This window comes from Homalodisca vitripennis, chromosome 4 (assembly GCF_021130785.1).
Source record: "Homalodisca vitripennis isolate AUS2020 chromosome 4, UT_GWSS_2.1, whole genome shotgun sequence".
Taxonomy (NCBI): domain Eukaryota; kingdom Metazoa; phylum Arthropoda; class Insecta; order Hemiptera; family Cicadellidae; genus Homalodisca; species Homalodisca vitripennis.
The window spans coordinates 12,042,767-12,065,503 of NC_060210.1; the positions used below are offsets into that span (position 1 = coordinate 12,042,767).

General features: G+C 32.8%; 1 protein-coding gene across 1 annotated transcript in view; it reads right to left on the reverse strand.

The window, feature by feature from the left end:
* LOC124358958 (homeotic protein empty spiracles-like) overlaps window positions 1-22,737 on the reverse strand; it is an 81,802-nt gene that overhangs the window by 57,715 nt on the left and 1,350 nt on the right. The window lies entirely within an intron of this gene.

The window sequence follows — 22,737 nt, forward strand, 5'->3', positions numbered from 1 at the left end:
TTCAAGCTCAGATCACGTGAGCGCTCGTAAATGATAACTTATATACTTATTAACTTAATATTTATAATATGTAAGTATTTATTTACCCAAGTATATATATATAGCAAATTATGTGTATAGCCTAATAATAAATAGTATATAGGACCTCCGGGTAGTACTAAGAAAAGTTATATAGTGGTTAAAAATAATATAAATTTTGAATACAAGTTATACTTTTCAGTTATCTATGTCAAAAAATTACTCAAATATCTCTGAGTATTCACCAATGTTCATCAAATTAATGATCATTAATGTTCATCATGTGATTAATTAATGTTCATCGGATAACATTGTTTCTATTTGAGAGTTGCTCAAACAGAATGTTCTAACGAATTTGATTACTATATAAATATCCGTTCCCACCCTATTATATAACTAACACAGTGGCACAATAATTGAAATAATAATTTATTATTGTAAAAATAATTTTAATTTTGCCTAAAATTAAACTCGGCAAATAAAAAACAACAGACTGATTTATATTAAATTAGCTATGTTACTGTATTATACATACATTAAAAACTTACATTACTCATGTTGGAATACTTTCATCTTAATAGGATTTAAAACAGTCCTGCGGATAAAACACACTTTGGTTCCGGATTCAATTTTGAAAGAATTATTGAATGAAAGTAGCTGCGTGCTGGTCAAACTCGAACGGAAACAAAAAGATTCTTGGCAGAGAACGGCATATTTCACTATTATCGCCTAAACTCATCCAAAACTTATCAGAGATCCTTATCATTCTGTTAACACCCAGAACATATAAGGCAACCGGTTTATATTTTAAACACACCATAACTCTGCCTTATCAGACAGAGATCTGGCACGCAATTATTTACGGACCGCCCCATTAGTCATAACAAATGTTTCTTTCTTACCGGGTAGAGGTGATACAGCGAGGGCTTCAGGGCAACTACCAACTCACACCGACTTAATATTCATAATCTCCCATTTATATAACACTAAATCACGGCCGTTTTGTTTTGTCAAGTTGGCAGCACTATTACGGCCAGCAACAATGCCGTATATTTGGCGGGAGATCGTATCAGCTGTTGTTTGTTGCGGATCTTGTCGACACCATAATTGATACTTTGTCAGGCAACAGATCAGGCCTTCTCTCGCCCCTGAAAGGCTATAATTTGCCCCTCTTAATTGGGGGATGATGATTTGAAGGAATAATAAGGACCTTGATGACGTGCTTTATAGCGTCCGTTAGTCATTCCTATCCTTCGTGGATTAAAATTTTATGCAACAAAAACAATAAGGAGAAGGGAACCATTGATTACTGCACGAAGAACAATATTCGGGATTTCATCTAGTGTCAATTTTAATTGACGAAATGCAGTTAAAGAGAAATAGTTTTCTTTGTGATTTCTTGTAAACTTAGGCGGAGGTGTTATAAGCAAATATTAACAATTTGTCTCCTACAAACTCAAACAATAAACTCAACTCAGTACGTTTATCTCAATTGAGAAAGTAATAGTAGGAAACATGTAGAAAATCTTAGATGCCTTTTCCAAGAGAGTCCAGTTTACTGTATAGGATACCTTAGCATTACGAGTAGGCCCGTGAGAGAGGATAACCCCACCAACACTTTTACTACAAGGGGATCTTTTAATCCTTCAAGAGAAATTAAATTGATATTCTGAAATTACTGAAATAATTTTCCCTTTGTTGATTGTTATATTTATTATTTTATTTTCTTATTGTTTTCCCTTATCATTGTTATTTTATTGTGTGTAAATTGTACTTTTATATCTTACACCCCGTTGAGGACCTTTTAAAATTGCGTCTCACTAAACCGGGGATCGATATACCTCCTTGTTAAAGATGTCGAGAGAAGAGAAATAAGGCTAAGTTTTAAGGTTGTGAAGTTGGTAGGGTTATTTACCGTGGGTTTCCCTAAAGGTGGCAGCACTGAACGGATGTTATATGCCGAGCTCCGGCCTGCTGTTTGTAGTATAACACCACATTAGTTTCTTGTCCTTTGTGTTGTTCCGAGGTTATGTTTGAACATTTAAAAACTAGGGCTTTATTATATTATAACCAGCGTTGTTATAGTAGACCCATAACGCGTGGTGTGGAGAAGGTTTAATAGACAACGAAGTTCAGTGTTAAAAATTACCTTACCCAAGTACTAAATAAGATTATTCAGCCTAAAAATAATGAAAACCAAAATATTTTGGGGGAAATTGGCCTATTAAAGTCGATATACATTTGTAGGTAGAAAAATTAGGGCTTTTCATTTTGTTACTTTCTGTTTTGCTTAAAATTTTAGAACATTAAACCTTTACCTGTATACATGTTGGATAACCTAAATGATCACATCTTTAGTATTATACCTAAAATACCGCATTTTCTTCATACGTCTACCGAATTTGAGGTAAAAAAATACAAGTTTTGCTCATCTTTCGAGTCTCTTGCGGACCCAGTTCTTTCTATTGTGTTTTTATTGGCCTCCTCACGTTAGCCATACTGTGATTTGATCATAATAGGGTTACAATATTTTATTAAACTATTATTTTGTAATATCGTAGTCCTAAAATTTGGTTAATGTAGATTACAATAAATTGCTTGTTTTCTTTAATTTTATTGTTAAATGCAGTACATCGTTCCGAACATCACGTACAAGCACTTGGACGGAAGATTGTCCCGCAGGAGTGCTCGGCGGTCCCTGTCGAAGAACATTTGTTGGTGACCCAGAAAGCTCTCGATACCGTTATACAACTAGGCAAGACCATTGGCTGACAGTGCTTAGTACGAGATATGTAGTATTTATCACCAATTAGAGAACAGCTGTTGTAACGATGGTCTTGCGTCATCAGAATACATGTAGACCGCTTACTACGACCCACTGATGCACGTGGCTGTGCAGTCTGCAGCTGATGTAGGGTATACTTACCACTCATTTGGGTGGGTATAACATTATACGGCCCATTATTGTGCTCACTAATTATGTTATTAAACGCGAAACCGGGTGGGAGATAAAGAAATTACTGCAAATACTGTCCTAGCTGATTACTACCCAGGTAATAGCCCGGTTTATTAGATTACGGAGCGATAGCGCGAGGTGCATTTGGCAAACATTTTCTAAAATTATTAATTATCCTTGTAATTAATGAGATGGTATCGGCCGACTGTTGATCGGGGATCTGGGTCGCATTGCGGCTAATTTACAAGATGGCGTTAATTTAATTTGCCAGGTGGCTGCCAAGAGGCTAATTGCAGGGTTGTTTTAGTAAGGCTGTCATTTTGTTTGTAGACTTACTAGGTTTCCAAAAAGGTTGTTAATGTTTGAATCTACTCGATTGCTAACAACTGTTGTCCATTTGTTAGTTACAATTTTTCTAAGAAAATTATTATTATAAAATTATGAACCCATGGAAATCTAAGAACTATGAGATTCACAAGCCGATTACAATTTTCTGGAATTCAAAAAATTACTGGAAGTTAGTATACTGTCCAAAAGTTAGAACTATGAGCACATTGAGTTTACATACCAGTAACCAATTAATAAGTCAAAAACATTTTATTTATTGATATTCCAACGGATTAAAAAAAATATAAAAAGGAGTTTTGCATGAGAAATATAATATAATACAAACACAGTTAAGAAAATCATATCTATTTAAAACGAAATATGATGGTTGGTCTAGTGTACCGTACACGTCAGAAAACAGGATCTTGGCGGGAAAATGAAGTACGAGCGCTCGCGGTTTGTATTTTGCTATAAAACATTTTCAAATGCGAGGTGAACATTTTTCTCATAGTTGCAAACTTTACAAAAAAATTAACTAAAACAATTTAAAATTTTTAAGATCAATTAATACTTCAAAGTTTTAACAAACTTGATCAATTACACTTAGGATCCATAAATTATAAAAGTAACAGTATAAAAGTAAAAATAATTTTGTAAACAAAGGATTCTGCAAAGAAACAGTGACCGAACACCTTTAAGACTCAGGATTAGTCTAATAGCCTACCCCTTCAAGAATTCAGTAGGATCCCGGAAGTAACCATGGATAATATCTCACCAAGATGTGTGCGACTCTGTGTCTAGATAATGAATGCATCCATTTGAGTGCGTTCGATAATCTCCCGAGATTGCGACATAATTAAACGAATCGTTTAAATATTTTACAGACGTCCAGAGCAATTTAAATTTCCACTCAGTATTGATAGCTAAGCCTTGTTCGCTATTCACCCCCCAAATGGCACAGCATGATTTACACTCCCTTAAGGCCAAAGACATGCTAAGTAAGTACGCAACGCACCAACCGAAAATTAAATCGAAAGTTGCCCGAGGGTTGCGCTCGCGTTGGGACTCATATTTTGAGAGGCGTGGGTAGCGATCTGCAGTGCCCCGGGACTTCACCCACACGACCCGCTCCTCGCAGTCCAGCACGATCTCCCAACACAAGGCGAACATCTCCAGTTAGCTCCTAAACACTCGCCATTACAATTTTTATGTAGGGAATCTCTCAGGGAGTTGAGAATGCTGACTTTGCCCTGCCTCTATATTTTTGAGGTGATCATGTACTGCCTTGATTCGTGGCAGGAACGTTCATCGATATGAAACTAGAGGCTCGGACAACTTTCGAACTCATCAACGCAGACTGACATTAGCGCAACATCTACCGCAAGAAGTTGGTGTCAGATTAATCAACAGACTCCCTGAAGAAATAAAAATGTCCAATTATCAAAATCAATTTTAAACGCGTCTTAAACTCCTTTTGGTGTCCAATGATTTTTACTCTGTTGATGAATTCATGATAAGCCGCTGGGATATTTGAGAGTGTTGGATCTGAGGCCAATGCAATTATTGTGTCTTGAATGATTGTATGAATTTTGAGTAAGAAGGTGTGTGAATGTGTTGATGAAACCGCGTAAATTGTCTTAAACTATTGACGGTTGCGATACGATGTAAAAATTGTTAAAAGAATGCAATAAATATATCATTATTTTTACTATCCCTGATGAAATATGTTCATAAATTCATGAGTAGAAAAGATATAAATTTCAGTAAAACAAAGAAAAGTGGTTGAAAAGATTGATTCGATGCGAAAGTTGAGTTTAGCTCCTCATAAGATTTTGTCGATGTTGACGTTCAAAACGAACTCTTTGCATCGTTTCTACATCAGAGCTTCCTAGAATACAACATGGCTCTCTGTTTGGTTTACACAGCAGCAATCTAGATGAAGAGTGTTCTAACTGGTGCACATCTTCGTTACCGACTTTTTGGATCTCTTCTAACGAAATTGGTTCCAGGAGTCAAGTCTGTGACAGTGTCAGAATTCAGACGCCGCACTAAGAGTAACGCATACTGGTGATAAACTCAACATTTCCACGAAAAAGTAATTAATTCTGGTCATGATTTTAAACGGAATTTAAAAATTATTTTTTTAGGACTGTTATTTGCCCACGTAAGTATTTAATGCCAGAGCGTTATTAGAGTGGTAGGAATGAAATCGCCTTCAACAAAAAAACTAAATTTTTATTTTTCAGACAAAGCCGGATTTATGTTCACCATCTTTTTGTTTATTCCTAACTGATATTGTTCATAGAATAGATCAATAGTTTCGGACATGTGTGCTATAATAATATGAAATGTTATATATTAAGAAGAATGTTATATTTACAAAATATTTTTATCATATAGATATTGCTTGGTTACTAATTAAATAATCATAAAAATTAAGAACATGATATTGAGAGCTTATAAGTGTAATTGTTTCCTTACAAATAAAGACAAAATCACAAAATTATTTAAAATTGTCTACTGACTAAGAAGAATATTCAATATTTCTTATACTATGTGTATTTAGTCCGTCATATCAAGGGTTTTAACTTACCAAACGTTAAAGAGGAACCTTGTACAACGACTATCAGACCATTTAATCCATAATAAATACAACAATAAACTTCATTAACTAGAGATCTTCAGTAATGATTTAAGTTGTTGTGCTGACGGGTTTATAGAGAAATCATCCAAGTTATCTTTATCGCACCGCGTTGAGACATTGTTAACACACAAATTGATCTTGAAATATTTTCGTCCTGATTTAAAACCAATCACTCATGAGGTTTACTCTGAAATCAAGAGAAGCATAATCAACCGTAACGTGGCATATTCATTTACCTTCACACTGTTATCCATTTGTAATGTGTTTCCTATTACAGATAACCGGGAATATGCTTTTCCTTTCCGTAATTTAATAACCGAACGACTGTGAACATCATATGATACTAACTAACTTATCGTTGTAACATGACAATTTAAAACATAGATTGTGTACATAAGGAATATTATAAATCATGTATACTCTAAACGACGTACGTTTGTGTGGATGCTGGTGAAGGAAGATGAGGTTAAAGACCAAAACTGATACAGTACCGAAAAATGGTAGGAACAAGTTATATTTACTTGCCTGAAAATCGTACACTGCACATACCGTGTTTTGGAAAAAGGGTATGAATTACTGACTTTTAATTGCGTCCAAATTGAGGAAACAATAAAAGTGTACGACTTGAACCTATTTGAATAATAGTTCATCCATCGTGACCTACAATGCAGAGTGAACAGCGCCAATTATACACCATTAAGCGATGCAAGAGATCTCTAGTTGCACAGGAGGGCAGATTGTTTTATGGGTAGGACGATGAAGAATTGGCCCTATATACTAGTAGTTTTATAGGGCACAATGAAGTGGTTACTTCAGTTCTATTGAGCATGGATTATGGATTAACGTCCTCCATCATTATTACGTTGATGGGACGGGATCTCAGTTACTTCTAGCTGGTTTGCTGATGGACGTTAACTAGCAGAATTAAATTAGCTCATTTAGTACAAACACCTTTGTCTTCAACGCCAGGTCGATGCATTCCGCACTTTTCTCAGCCTCCATAATAAAAGTAAGTAATTGTATGACAAACGTTCTTGTGTACATGTAAGGGATTATACTACACATATGACTCATAGTTCTAAATAGTACAGAAATAAACAATTACTCAATTGATAATTCCGGTCTATATACAGCATAGGGAGTCTCCCAGAACTAAGGTTGACTTTTTAATACTGAAATCGTTTTAAAAATACAAGCAAAAAGGAGAACTGTGTCGAATTTTACTTCGTGTGGGCTTATCTCTCTAAACATTTGTGTTTTGTATCACAGTTGTTTCATTGTTTGTTTTGTTAGAAACAACTACCACCCTACTACCACGAATTACAACCGAACCTCCACCGGTGACTTCCGAACTATCAACCTACTACCACCAATTACAATCGAACCTCCACCGGTGACTTCCGAACTATCAACCTACTACCACCAATTACAATCGAACCTCCACCGGTGACTTCCGAACTATCAACCTACTACCACGAATTACAACCGAACCTCCACCGGTGACTTCCGAACTCTCAACCTACTACCACGAATTACAACCGAACTCCACCGGTGACTTCCGAACTATCAACCTACTACCACGAATTACAACCGAACTCCACCGGTGACTTCCGAACTCTCAACCTACTACCACGAATTACAACCGAACTCCACCGGTGACTTCCGAACTCTCAACCTACTACCACGAATTACAACCGAACTCCACCGGTGACTTCCGAACTATCAACCTACTACCACGAATTACAACCGTACCTCCACCGGTGACTTCCGAACTATCAACCTACTACCACGAATTACAACCGAACCTCCACCGGTGACTTCCGAACTATCAACCTACTACCACGAATTACAACCGAACTCCACCGGTGACTTCCGAACTATCAACCTACTACCACGAATTACAACCGAACTCCACCGGTGACTTCCGAACTATCAACCTACTACCACGAATTACAACCGAACCTCCACCGGTGACTTCCGAACTATCAACCTACTACCACGAATTACAACCTAACTGTCACCCTACTACCACGACTTAAAACCAAACTATCAACCTACTATTACGTATTACAACCGAACTCCACCGGTGACTTCCGAACTATCAACCTACTACCACCAGTTACAATCGAACCTCCACCGGTGACTTCCGAACTATCAACCTACTACCACCAATTACAATCGAACCTCCACCGGTGACTTCCGAACTATCAACCTACTACCACGAATTACAATCGAACCTCCAACGGTGACTTCCGAACTATCAACCTACTACCACGAATTACAATTGAACCTCCAACGGTGACTTCCGAACTATCAACCTACTACCACGAATTACAATCGAACCTCCACCGGTGACTTCCGAACTATCAACCTACTACCACGAATTACAATCGAACCTCCACCGGTGACTTCCGAACTATCAACCTACTACCACGAATTACAATTGAACCTCCACCGGTGACTTCCGAACTATCAACCTACTACCACGAATTACAATCGAACCTCCACCGGTGACTTCCGAACTATCAACCTACTACCACCAATTACAATCAACCTCCACCGGTGACTTCCGAACTATCAACCTACTACCACGAATTACAATCGAACCTCCACTGGTGACTTCCGAACTATCAACCTACTACCACCAATTACAATCGAACCTCCACCGGTGACTTCCGAACTATCAACCTACTACCACGAATTACAATCGAACCTCCACCGGTGACTTCCGAACTATCAACCTACTACCACGAATTACAACCGAACCTCCACCGGTGACTTCCGTACTATCAACCTACTACCACCAATTACAACCGAACCTCCACCGGTGACTTCCGAACTATCAACCTACTACCACGAATTACAATCGAACCTCCACCGGTGACTTCCGAACTATCAACCTACTACCACCAATTACAATCGAACCTCCACCGGTGACTTCCGTACTATCAACCTACTACCACGAATTACAACCGAACCTCCACCGGTGACTTCCGAACTATCAACCTACTACCACGAATTACAACCGAACCTCCACCGGTGACTTCCGTACTATCAACCTACTACCACCAATTACAATCGAACCTCCACCGGTGACCTCCGAACTACCACCCTACTACCACGAATTACAACCTAACTATCTCCCTACTACCACGACTTAAAACCAAACTATCAACTACTACCACGTATTACAACCAAACCTCCACCGGTGACTTCTGAACTATCAACCTACTACCACCAATTACAATAAAACCTCCACCAGTGACTTCCGAATTATCACCCTACTACCAGCATATATATCATCCATTTAAAAGAGTTAAAGGATCGCAAGCCTTTCTTATAAGGTATGTACCTTGAAATGCATGTAATTCGCAAAGTTTATGGCTATAAAATAAAATATATTTTCAAACCAGTAAGTACTAGTTTTTTTCGTGTAGTAAAATATATCTTAGCCAGAAAAACTACTAAATATTTTTCACAACACTCCATTTCGTGTAAAACAATCAAATAGTACACTTTTAGTGGTCCTTATGTATAAACTAGTAAAAAGATAATTTTGCTTCTAATTATTCGATTAGTAAGATCTGATAAGAGGGACTTTCCACAGCAAATAGTATTATTAAAGCTTGACTGAAACGCTTTCAGTCCCATAGAACATTTTTCATCATCAGCATACTAAGTACAGTCAAGAGCCAACATGCAAATATGTTGCATGCAGGAAAATCAAATGTTGCGTTTACTTGCAGGCGTATATTGTAATAAATATATTTAATGATTATTCATAAGGCAATAAATGGATTACCACAAACTGTAAAACAAGGCAATAAATTGAATGCAAACCAAGCGATAAAACTGTTCAATACATCACAACAAACAGCCGTGTGGTCGATAATACTTGCAAATCATATTATTATATGTTATAAACGTATTTGTGAGTCGGCCACATATCCTACGTTGATCGGTTACCTTGCTTTTTCATGTTAACTACATTAGTTTTTTTAAGGAGACATTTTTATTACAAATGTGTTGTTTTTCAACTGTGCATAAATTAAAAATTTTCCCCAAGAATAGACATCCAAGGCTGTATCACAAAATACCAATTTTTGACTCAGAAGACACGTTTGAATAGTTAACAAATACCAAATAGTAATTGTTGATTCCGTTTGCTTTTGTGTTGTTCTTGTTTTCTTATCAGATGTTTGCTACTAAATACATTACTTATTGTAATTATAAATTGTTATTTTTATCATATTTTGTGGTTTTATACATTAGAATCGTAAGAACTTTGATTTTAATAATAAAGAATTTTCCATTTCAATGGATTTCTAAGTGTATCTTCATCTTATCCTAAAAATACCTTTTTTGAGTCTCAACTTAAGGATCGCAGGCATTTAGTTGAGATATACGAAATTATGAATATTGCTAAATTGTTTAAATACATGCTGGTGTTCTACAAGTGTAAGTTTGGAGCAAAAATTTTGACTTTATCAAAATAAATTATCTGTTTTGATATTTTAAGTTTTAATTTTACAGAAATTTTGCTGAAGAAAGTTTACTTTAGAATCTACAAAAGGTATTCAACGCCTTAATTTTCCGTATACGAGTAAATTCACTTCGTTATTCAATGTGAATTTGTAACATATCTTTATGATATGCATTTCTATCTTTAAAGGCACGGTCTCTGGAATTAAAAAAAAATCTATGAGGTATTTATGAGAGTTAAAAAAACAATGTTGCTGATAAAAATGTATAAAGGTTTATTTTTGTTTTAAGACATCTAAGTCTTGACTTATTAGACAGTCCAGTTTTAAGTTTTTACTGAATTTTCTTTATACGGTAATCCGCTAATAAGCTCAATATGATAAACAAAACTCTTCAAGACAACATGAAAGATTATAAGATTACATTTTAGGTCTTAATATAATGTGTGTTAATATAGGGATCATAATAAATAACTATATCATTAAACAAGTCATAGTTATTATTAAAAAATACAGTTAGTCATACGAACATACGGTTCGATAAGCACTAACAACGCGTGGATCTTACCTATAAACTAGACGTATACAATACTGTCATGAACTACATAAGCAGATTACAAATTATGATAGGAACCGATATTAGGACTAACCCTCAATAATTTCAATGTTAAAACGTAACCTTGTTTAAGTTTGTTATTGATGATTGATGGTTTAAAAGAAATATCTGGGTTATAACTTTTGTGAAATAGCCTATAACGTTGGCAAATTCTCGAAAAACCTGTTCCCCATTAAAAGTAGTTAATTACATTCGTTTTAAATCCCGAGTTTGTACTTATGTAAATGCATAAGTTGTTAATTTGTGCTAAGTTAAATCAATGGTGGAACGTCGCTGGGTTTCAATTGTCAGTCGAACGGTGAAAATCTCATAAGAAACTCACAAAGTACGTCTGCCTTCATCAAATATCACGTTTCTTGCGGGCTTAAGAGGTTTTTGCAGGGCGCCGGTAGTTGACAAAGTTGTCCTGGCAAATGGCCTCCTTGTACGGTAAGCACGACCGAGCTGCAAAAACCTCCTCTGGCAGGAAGAGCTGCAGTCCATAGTCTGGCTGCAAAAAGCCGTGAAGCCCCTCACAATATCCATTATGGACGACTGACGGGACTACGGACAGTCTTTGACTTTGGCGGGAACGCACCAGGGGAGCAGCGGCCTGCGTGCTAGGGAGGACGCTGTACGAGTCGGGAGGCGATGCAGCACTGAGTTTGTTTGCCTATTCAGTGAATAGTTGGAAAATATCCAAATTTTCTCAAACCTGATAACAATGAAGACGCAAAAAAATTTACTTTGAATTGATTTAAATTGAATTTAGATTATTATCACTTGTCTTAAAAGCAGTAAAAACTAAATTCAGTTTTTTTTTAATTTACTATCTAAGAGATGCTTTACTGAACGAAAATTACCTTCTTATTTATTTAAATTCATATTTAATTTGTATACAGGGATAAATTTCTATAAATTAATAATTTCGTTTTGTAGATATTCTAAATTATTTACTATTACACTAATTTCCTGGTTTTGAATCCGTAATTCATCTATAGAAATAAATTACATAAATTAATATGAATAAATTATTTCGAAACTGAAATATCCTCATTTTTTACTATTATATTTTTAATTTTAAACTGAAATGTAACTCATCTACAGAAATAAATTACATACATTACTATAGTTAAATGATGTGTTTCTTAGTGTATCCTCAATTTTTTGACTATTATATTTACGTTCTGCCTTTGTAATCTATACACGTAGTGTTTCTATAGAGATAAATTACAGAAATCACTATAATAAATAATTTTGTTATTGGTATATCCTCAATTTTGACTAATATATTAATTTCCTATCTTTTAATTAAAAACTTAAATATCATTTATCGATACAAATAAATTACATACATTATTATAGATAAATAGTTTTGTTCTTAATGTTTCCTCAATGTTGTGACTATTATATTAATGTTCTCCTTTGTATTCTAAACCCATATGTAGTTTTATCTATAGAGATAAATTACATAATTCATTATAATAAATAATTTTCTCTATTGTTATATATTTTAATTATTTAAAGTTTCTAAAATTTCTTTCTTTTAATTTTAAACTAAAAAGTAATCCATCTATAAAAATAAACTAAATACTTTACTATTGATAAATAATTTAGTTCTTGGTATATTCTCAATGTTGAAACTATTGTATTAACGTTCTGCCTTGGTATTCAAAACTCATATGTAGTTTATCTATAGAGATAGATTACATAAACTACTGTAACAAATAATTTCGTTATTGACATATCTTTAATTTTTTACTGTATATTATTACAGAAAATGTTTTGTTAGGAGGGTTTTAAACATATTTAATTTATTTTAAGCAATGGAATCCACTATCTTATTAAAGCCAAACAACGATTTGAACAGTAAAAAATCAATTTAATGTAGCCTACTATTCAAAATTAACAAACTTATTGAAGATTATATATTGCGACAAATATAATACATTTTAGTCTTCCGTATATGTCAAAGTATTCCGCCCAAACAGATGTTAAGCGAACGACAAATACAACTATGCAACATAGATTACACGATGAAACATACTCAATACAATATAATGGATCTGTAACAACAGATAATCACATAGGCGTTTGTAATGTTCTAAGAACTTGGGTTTTGCCTAAATTATCATAAACTCATGAAAAAGAAGACAGTGTTTTATTTAAAACAAAAAATGTTGAATCATAAGATGCCAGGCATGGAACCAAGTATGTTAACAAACACTCTGATGGCCTATGGGTCATCTACTGGGTTGGCTATCACAACGTCAAATATTTCCAGTATTGTTCATTTTTAAGATTTTAACAAAAACAAGTCATTATTTTCCAAATCCTGAAAAGTATGAAATGATAAAATAATACATTCATATGCGTTTAATTGAAGAGTAAATGTAAATAAATAAAATACAAGTATAAAAATTACTTAAAAAATTGTAAAATTAATAATATAGGCCTACATAAGTAGTTGCAATAATGATTACCCCGTTGATAAAACTATTATAATCGCAACCTCTAAATTTGTATAGTTTGAAAAAAATAATTGAATACAATACAAATAAGAAACTTAATAGTTTTAAATGTTGCTTTTGCATTAAAATAATAAAAAACTAAAAATAGTGGCGAGGTGGCTTTTGCTGTAAGACATCAACATTAGGAACAAAAAAACATTTGTTAAAAATGTAATTCCTATACCAAATCTCATTTTTTCCAAGCCTCTTTCATAAACCCCGACAAGACACGTTCACACCCCCTCACCTGTTTATCACGCTAAAATAGTCATCCCAATAATTGAGAATTTAGTTTACAATAAGTTTATTCAATTATTGAATAAACTTAAACCAAACCAAAATCCATTTCCCTGAAGGTTAAATAGAGAGAATCAAAGTTTCTTTGCTGTAACCAAGGTTTAAACTTCAAATCGACTGGTTCAGCTCAAACTTAAATTTCCCAAGATATAGTGACGGTATCATAACATCCATGAAAGAAACGAAGTTAAGTTATATAATTAGTCCAAAATTTACTGAAGTATTTGTTGTTAGTATTAATTTTCAGGCTCAAAAGAGAGTCAGGTAATATTTCAATTTCCAATAAATTAAACCAGAGGTGAGTTATGTTATGGAGCCCTATTAGTAATTCAAGAACGAGACTGTCGGAAATTGGAACATTGGAACAATCGCGTGACGATCATCCTTACAGCTACCTTAAAGGTTAGACAAACCTTTCCACCCATACCTATGAGTGTGCTATAATCAGCTAGACTGATTATTTGTTTGTGTAGTATTAATTTATATGCTCCAAAGGAAGTCAGATGATATTTCAATTTCCAATAGATTGCTCCTTGAAGCCTGTCACAGGTGAGTTAGGTTATGGAGCCCTATTAGTAATTCAAGAACGAGACTGTCGGAAATTGGAACATTGGAACAATCGCGTGACGATCATCCTTACAGCTACCTTAAAGGTTAGACAAACCTTTCCACCCATACCTATGAGTGTGCTATAATCAGCTAGACTGATTATTTGTTGTGTAGTATTAATTTATATGCTCAAAAGGAAGTCAGATGATATTTCAATTTCCAATAGATTGCACCTTGAAGCCTGTCACAGGTTAGTTAGGTTATGGAGCCCTATTAGTAATTCAAGAACGAGACTGTCGGAAATTGGAACATTGGAACAATCGCGTGACGATCATCCTTACAGCTACCTTAAAGGTTAGACAAACCTTTCCACCCATACCTATGAGTGTGCTATAATCAGCTAGACTGATTATTTGTTTTGTAGTATTAATTTATATGCTCCAAAGGAAGTCAGATGATATTTCAATTTCCAATAGATTGCTCCTTGAAGCCTGTCACAGGTGAGTTAGGTTATGGAGCCCTATTAGTAATTCAAGAACGAGACTGTCGGAAATTGGAACATTGGAACAATCGCGTGACGATCATCCTTACAACTACCTTAAAGGTTAGACAAACCTTTCCACCCATACCTATGAGTGTGCTATAATCAGCTAGACTGATTATTTGTTGTGTAGTATTAATTTATATGCTCAAAAGGAAGTCAGATGATATTTCAATTTCCAATAGATTGCACCTTGAAGCCTGTCACAGGTGAGTTAGGTTATGGAGCCCTATTAGTAATTCAAGAACGAGACTGTCGGAAATTGGAACATTGGAACAATCGCGTGACGATCATCCTTACAGCTACCTTAAAGGTTAGACAAACCTTTCCACCCATACCTATGAGTGTGCTATAATCAGCTAGACTGATTATTTGTTGTGTAGTATTAATTTATATGCTCAAAAGGAAGTCAGATGATATTTCAATTTCCAATAGATTGCACCTTGAAGCCTGTCACAGGTTAGTTAGGTTATGGAGCCCTATTAGTAATTCAAGAACGAGACTGTCGGAAATTGGAACATTGGAACAATCGCGTGACGATCATCCTTACAGCTACCTTAAAGGTTAGACAAACCTTTCCACCCATACCTATGAGTGTGCTATAATCAGCTAGACTGATTATTTGTTTTGTAGTATTAATTTATATGCTCAAAAGGAAGTCAGATGATATTTCAATTTCCAATAGATTGCACCTTGAAGCCTGTCACAGGTGAGTTAGGTTATGGAGCCCTATTAGTATCCAAGAATGAGACTGCCGGAAATTGGAACATGCGGTATTAAGGCGCGAAGTACAAAGTAATCGCGTGACAGTCCTCCTTACAGCTACCGTAAAGATTAGACAAACCTCTCCACCCCCATGAGTGTTCTATACTCAGCTAGGCTGATTATTAGCTGTGAAACACCTTAAAATTCCCTTCATTATTATATTTATTAATACATGACTAAAATTCAATTAAACCAAACCAAGGAATTCCATGCTACATTTTCGATTTGTAATTGAACTCTGCTCTAGGAATGTAGGAATAAACATTCTGCATGTGAACACGTTGTGCTAAGTGAAATTAGAAAAGTACCTGTTTTCAGTAAGATTTGCATTAGAACATTTTGAGACAAAAGTTACAATTTGTATTATTGACCGAATTTGAAGGAATTTGAATTTTCCAGCTGGCATTGGTGGTACATGTGCAAAATATAAAACACAATTTTCAACAATAATTACCGAACTCAATGACGTAATCAATAGTCAGTGATAGTCATTGGACTATCAGTTTGATTTGCAAGAACCGGAAGTAATAAGACACGGAAACGTATGCTCACCAATCATGCAAATAGTAAAGTTCCCTAACGAAGCCAAACACGGTATTGATTATTACTGTGAAAGCTACTGTCTGATGGTTCTTTCATCTACACCTCAGCACAGACAGAATCAAAAATAATATTACTTGAAAACACAGAATTGTTCAGTTTTCATTTCTTATCTGTCAGTTACATTATAGTATTATAGAGTTTATATTTCAGAAAAAAAAAACATATTGAACCATAACTTATTTCAAAATATTACAGAATTATGTTTTTCACTTCATCGTATTTCTAGAGATACTCGTATTGATAATTTGTAAGGAAACAAATGCACATAGTTCCTGACAATTCAATGTAAGAGAACGCCAGACTATTATGTCAAGTGACAGACTTTGCTAAGGGCATAACGAAGTAACTTATATCCCATACGTCATCATCGAATTTGGTCTTGCGTTGTAGAAATCTAATATCTTGTGAAATTTAAAGTCTATACCTCAATGTATCCTGAGGAAATGCAAAGAGAGAAGCTTAATTGTGTTTTCCTTACGCTCAAATAACCTCAAATAATGATTATTATAATCAAATACTATTTTTCCATGGATAGAAGTGGTTTTCGTCAAACGCTTCAAGTCTCTAGCCCAATTCTTTTTTGAAATTAAGTGCGGACAGATACATAGGAGCGAAATATTGTTCGCTGTTCAGCCAAAAATGACAAAATTATTCACAAAACATTATGTTTTGGTTATAGTATTATAAGCTTATGCTGGGTTGGAGAAATAATAAGTAAGTACATACACTGTTACTGAATCTCAAATACAGTTGCTTTTGCTATTCCTTTAAAATACTTATTTTGGTTCATTTTGCGTGTGATCAGAATTAATTATGAAATATGTGAAAAAAGAAATGTCATTATTTTCAATAATTTAAATGTACGCAGTTTACTGATTTACAAATCTCATCTATACGGGTTTGACTATTTCCTTTCATAAAGATAATGTTTTTTGCTTAAAAGTTAAATCAAATCAGATTTATTTTCCATGAAGATAAACACAATCAAGAGTACAAAATAGTAGTCTTTTCGTGGGGCTATCTACATCCAAAATCCATTGAAAAATTCATTTAAAAAAGGCGGACACATTCTTTCAGTCCTTATTGAGATGCTTATACCCAGGCAATAAATATTTGATGACTTATGTAAGGATTAAACCCAAAACTAAAAAAGGAATAATTCATTAAATTTTATTTAAGGATATGTTACATTATGCCAGAGAATGAAATGTCTTCATAACATGTCAAGTTTAGCCTGAAATAGCATTTCATCTATAAATTTGACAATTTAATTCATATTATTCAAATCTATAGTTGCCAATACGAACCGATTTAATGTACAATAACCGAAATTACACACGTGAACAACAACGTCAAGAATTTTAACTATTTAATTATAGAAATCCATGTAACTGAAAGGAATCCATAAACTATATTTAAGCACTGAGAACAAATTGTAAATCTAAAACCTCAATTGACTATTTAAAATGTATGAACTATATATATGATTCATACTTGATCATAAAATGACAATACTACCTGGACTGAAACGATAGAAGTTTTCGAAATCTGTTTCCGTTATCCAAACAATATTTTTGATGGATATTAATTTTATTAGTTTTCTTGTTCAAAAAATGTGATTGGGGTCGGTGGAAGTAGGAATCACTATTCATCGCATACAGAAGTTTTTTACCTGCCAGCTGTAAATACGTGGGAATACAATAATCCAGCGCCCCCCCCCCCCAAAAAAAAGCAGCTACTTCTACATTATAAAGCAGCTGTTTTGGTTTATGAATGGAATAAATTATTTTCAGGTAATTATTTCAAATACATAAATATTTCATACGAGATAAAAGAAGTACTATTGGTAGTTCTACAACTATGTTTTTATATACATTAATATATTATTAATTATTAAATTTTGAAATGTTATAACTTACTTTTTATAGCTTATTAGACTAGTATATTGGAATAGTAATATATTATTCAAAAAATAGAAAGAGACATAAACAGTTATTTTAAAAATAATTTTAAAAATAATTTCTGTTAAATAAAATTAATGATATAAGAATTATATTTCTTAAAATATTAGAAATGCATGAATTAGTAGGCCTACATGGAAAATTTCACTATATAGAATGTTTAATAAGATAAGATATTGGAAATAAACACATTATTTTATTTATTTATAATTAAAATTAAAAAATTATTTTTCTTTTAAGTTTGTCCAAACAGCAAAGGAACACAGTAACATTTATCATGTTAATATACGTTTTATATTAATCATGCGTATTTTTCTAGGGGCCCAAAAATTAATTTTAGACCATAATGTATTGAATACGACATTCTGGAGGGTAATATGTAATACGCATTAAGTGTAGTTAATTATTATTAATTAACTACACAATTAATAAGTAACAACTTCTAAGAAAACTAATAATAAATGCTATAATTTGATTCCTATCATTTAAATATGTCGTTATTACAACGCAATAGAGTGGTCCACTTATAATGGGTTAATTTAATTTTTCAACAGATTTAAAACGTACTCCCCCCCCCCCTACCTTATAAAAGAATACCTTGAAAGCAAAAGAATTTTAGAACAGGGCTATGAAATGCTATGCGTGAAACACCTTGGTGAAAATAAAAATAATTGATTCATATGGTAATGTACATATAGTGTCCGATTACAAAGAATCTTTCATATAATCAATAGATGTAGTCGAGGAAACTTTAGTATTACGTAGAAATGGAGATGTTAATACAAAATTTCTAATGTATTATTATGCCGATTATTTTTTAACCACTTTGATTTTTTAAAGTTAATCTTGAAAGGGACTGTTTTGCAGATGTAAAACTAGTGCATTTTTAAAATTATAATCGTATTCAAAACACATTAATATACACTTGGAAATAATTTATATAAAATAAAATGGTGGCAAGAGAAACTCTGTTATTTATTTGGATTATTAATTTGTAAGTCTCTGAGAAATAGCGCCGATTTCCCTTGATCTTGAAAAATGATGTAAGTCAACAATTAGTAATTAAAATTTGCATTAGTGAATTAATATTACAAGGAAAGATACGTTTCTTTGTTTAGTACTTGTTAATTGAATTGGTCTTGTTTTCAATAACCCTAATGATGCAACATAAGAGTAATATAGCGTATACGGCATGTTTAGCCGGTACAAGTAAGTAAAAAGCTGTTTTAATTTGATACCGCACACGGGGACTACATTAATAATACATCCAACCAACGTAGTGGCTTTTAATTACTAGAGTTTTTACGCCAGTGTTTGTACAAACAGTGGAGATCAAATTACATTCTAGAAAACTAGTAAAAATAATTTGTGTCAATTAAATGAGCATCACATTGATTTCTGATTGACTGTTTCTCCAAATTACTTTTGATTCCGAAACATGCAATAAATTTATTGTAATTGCAAGACACAATCATCTGTGATAATTAAAATAGCTAAAAGGTTTCCAGCTAATCCAAGAACGTAGTCAGGAAAAGATTTAAGGGGGAAGGGGGATCGAGACAACTGATATTTTCCCGTAGGCTATTGGACAGAAAGTAAGGTAAGTGAAGTCATCCGCTCATTTTCCTTTTTGTTCCTTAAATAGTTCTTGACCCGTTTCAATGTTGAGAACGATCTTTCAGCAGTAGGCCTACATGTCAGCAATACTGAATTATTGAAATAATACATAATTGTATATAAATAGTAATTGAAAATTTTAAAATTTGGGAGAGAACCCTTTTGGACCCCGTCTAGCAACGTCCTTTCCTAATGTTCATTTTAACATTGAATTATGGATTTAATTTGTAATTTGTTTACAGTTAATTTTAGTTGCATTAGTAATAAATACTTTTCTAATTTGTCACCGAAGATTTCAAAAATATAATTGTTACTCCAATTTCAACAATTGTGTTTATTCTGACATTTTTAATCCATCATTTAAAATACCGTAACATTAAAGATATAAGAACATTGTATTAAACAATTAAGCTAAAATAGTTTATATAAATGTTTTCTAACTGTTGCTTATAAAACATTTGGGCTAGTTCATGTATTAGATATTTTTATTAAAGCATTAAGTGCCTTGAAATCAAAACTAACCTTAATTTTTCATTTGGATTTTAAATAAAGTGTTTCATTGAGTTCTGTTTGAAATTTGTCCAATTAATTAAATTGAAATTATCTGATTATGCTGCGAGGTTAATTAAAAGTTTCTAAACCTACGTTTCAACATGTATTAATTAGTAAATTAGGCTCACTGACTTAGCGCTGTTATATATTGTGACGGGGATTCCGCAGGGCGCACTACTGTTTATCTCATAACTAACTAAAAATGAGATTGTTAGTTCAAAAATGTATACAGAAGACAATAGTTACTTAGCAAGCAAATCATACATACAGCAGTTACAAAAGAAATATTGATGACACGTAACTAATCTTAAAACGGCTCGCAACTAACGAGTTATAGCGCAACAATGAAAAGAGCCTCATATCGTGTATGCCTTGAACAGGGAGTGAAATACAAGTCAGAAATATTATTGGGTTCCAGGTTATCGTATACCGATTTCAATTCATATGTAACAATTTGTATAATCATATCGATAGTTTTCTTATAGTAAATAAATTTGTTAATTTAATTTGAAAAAAAAAAAAATTTAATTAGTTTTTTTAATTTTGAATCCAAATGTTTTACATATAAAAGGCATAAAAATAATTATTAAATATATCATTTCTTTTTAATAGAATGGAGCAATGCATAAACATGATGCAATAGAACACAGTATACTCTGTGTTTTTTTAAAATATTTTATAAGGTATACGAATATTAGTGTAACCATATATAAATATACCGACTAAATCGTCTCACAAAAATGTATTTAACCCTAATAACACTCTTACTGTTGGATGACACGGATGATAAAACATTTCCGGGCGCAATGTAACAAGTTTTGTAAGGACCCTAACAAATTAAAAATTTAAGTAGAAATTCTTAACTACCCAAATTTATTTTTATTTTATTTTTTTTATAAATTGGATTTGTGGTTTGAACACATTTATCAAAAGACCATTTATTTTAAGGACTTTTGATTTTTGTTGCAATTTTGGAGTAAAAAGAATACAGTGTTTAATATGTAAAAATGTATCCGTTTATTTATTATTATAATTCTTCATCGTTGATAATTCTATTATTATTTTGTTTAAATAATGAAAAAGATAGTATTATTTTAAGAAATCTAGCTATATTTATACAGTAGTATAATATGTTTTTATTATAATAATTTGATGATTATTTATAATATTATAGTTATTTGCTACTTTATGATTTATACTTGTTAACTATTTGATATCCAAAAACAATTTGTTTTATAGTTTAGTATTTTCTACACATACAGTATTTATTAAGCTTTATTAATTCTAAGATATTTGTTATTTCTCTTCCATCTTTGTTGCTATAACACAAAAGTTCTAAAATAATATAAAAATGTTTAATCGAATAAAGACCTACTGCACTATTTTTCACAGTGGTTAGTAAAATATATTAGTAAAACATAAAATTGTAAATTTATCTTTCATAAAAAAACCCCATTTATTTCGCTAAAATGTGCAGTAGGTAGTAAGTATGTTTAGAAACAATAACATGTACCAACTACACTGAGTTTATTACTGCATTTATTAAACTATAGCCTATTGGTGAGATTTTCTGTACATAACATAATAACTGCACAAAGACCATGATTGGTGCATGAAAATATTTTCATTCACAAGTCACTTTTGAGTTAATGTGTATTAATCAAATTACATTTTGCCGGCAGCTATTTTGTAATTTCTTGTCTAATTACGCTTGAAGCAATTTAAAAATACTGTTTAGCTGTAAATAGACATACAATATCTGGTTGTAAATCTATACACAACAATTAGCTTGAATTTTAAAATCAAATTGAAGCGTACTTTAAATTGTGTAGGACTGTATTAAAACAGTTTGATTTATTAATAGTTGTTTTTTACCTTTTTTACTTTCTTTTACTTGCAGTAAAACAGAAGGTGCACTGTATTGTTCCATTTACTGCATATGAGTACAAAATAGAGATAAACCAATAATTAAATGTGACCTAGGAATTAATTTTTATATTTCGTCCAAAACTTCAAGAGTAATCAACATTTTTTAGATTTGGTACACATCAAAATTGTTCTCTGACCAAAATAAAGAACGAGTTTATATTAAACCACAGCTAAAAATAATAAATCATGATAATAATAGATTTTCAATAGGCCTATTACAGCATAAATTGAATAAACTATTACAGATAAGCGTTATTTATGTAATTACCTTCATTACAGGTAAACAAACAGTTGCTTAGTGAAGCAAGCAAATTTTACAAGAGTAATTTAATCTTTTAATGTTATAACTGAACACTTGTTATTTTTATCATTTTGTAGGCTACATCCAGTGC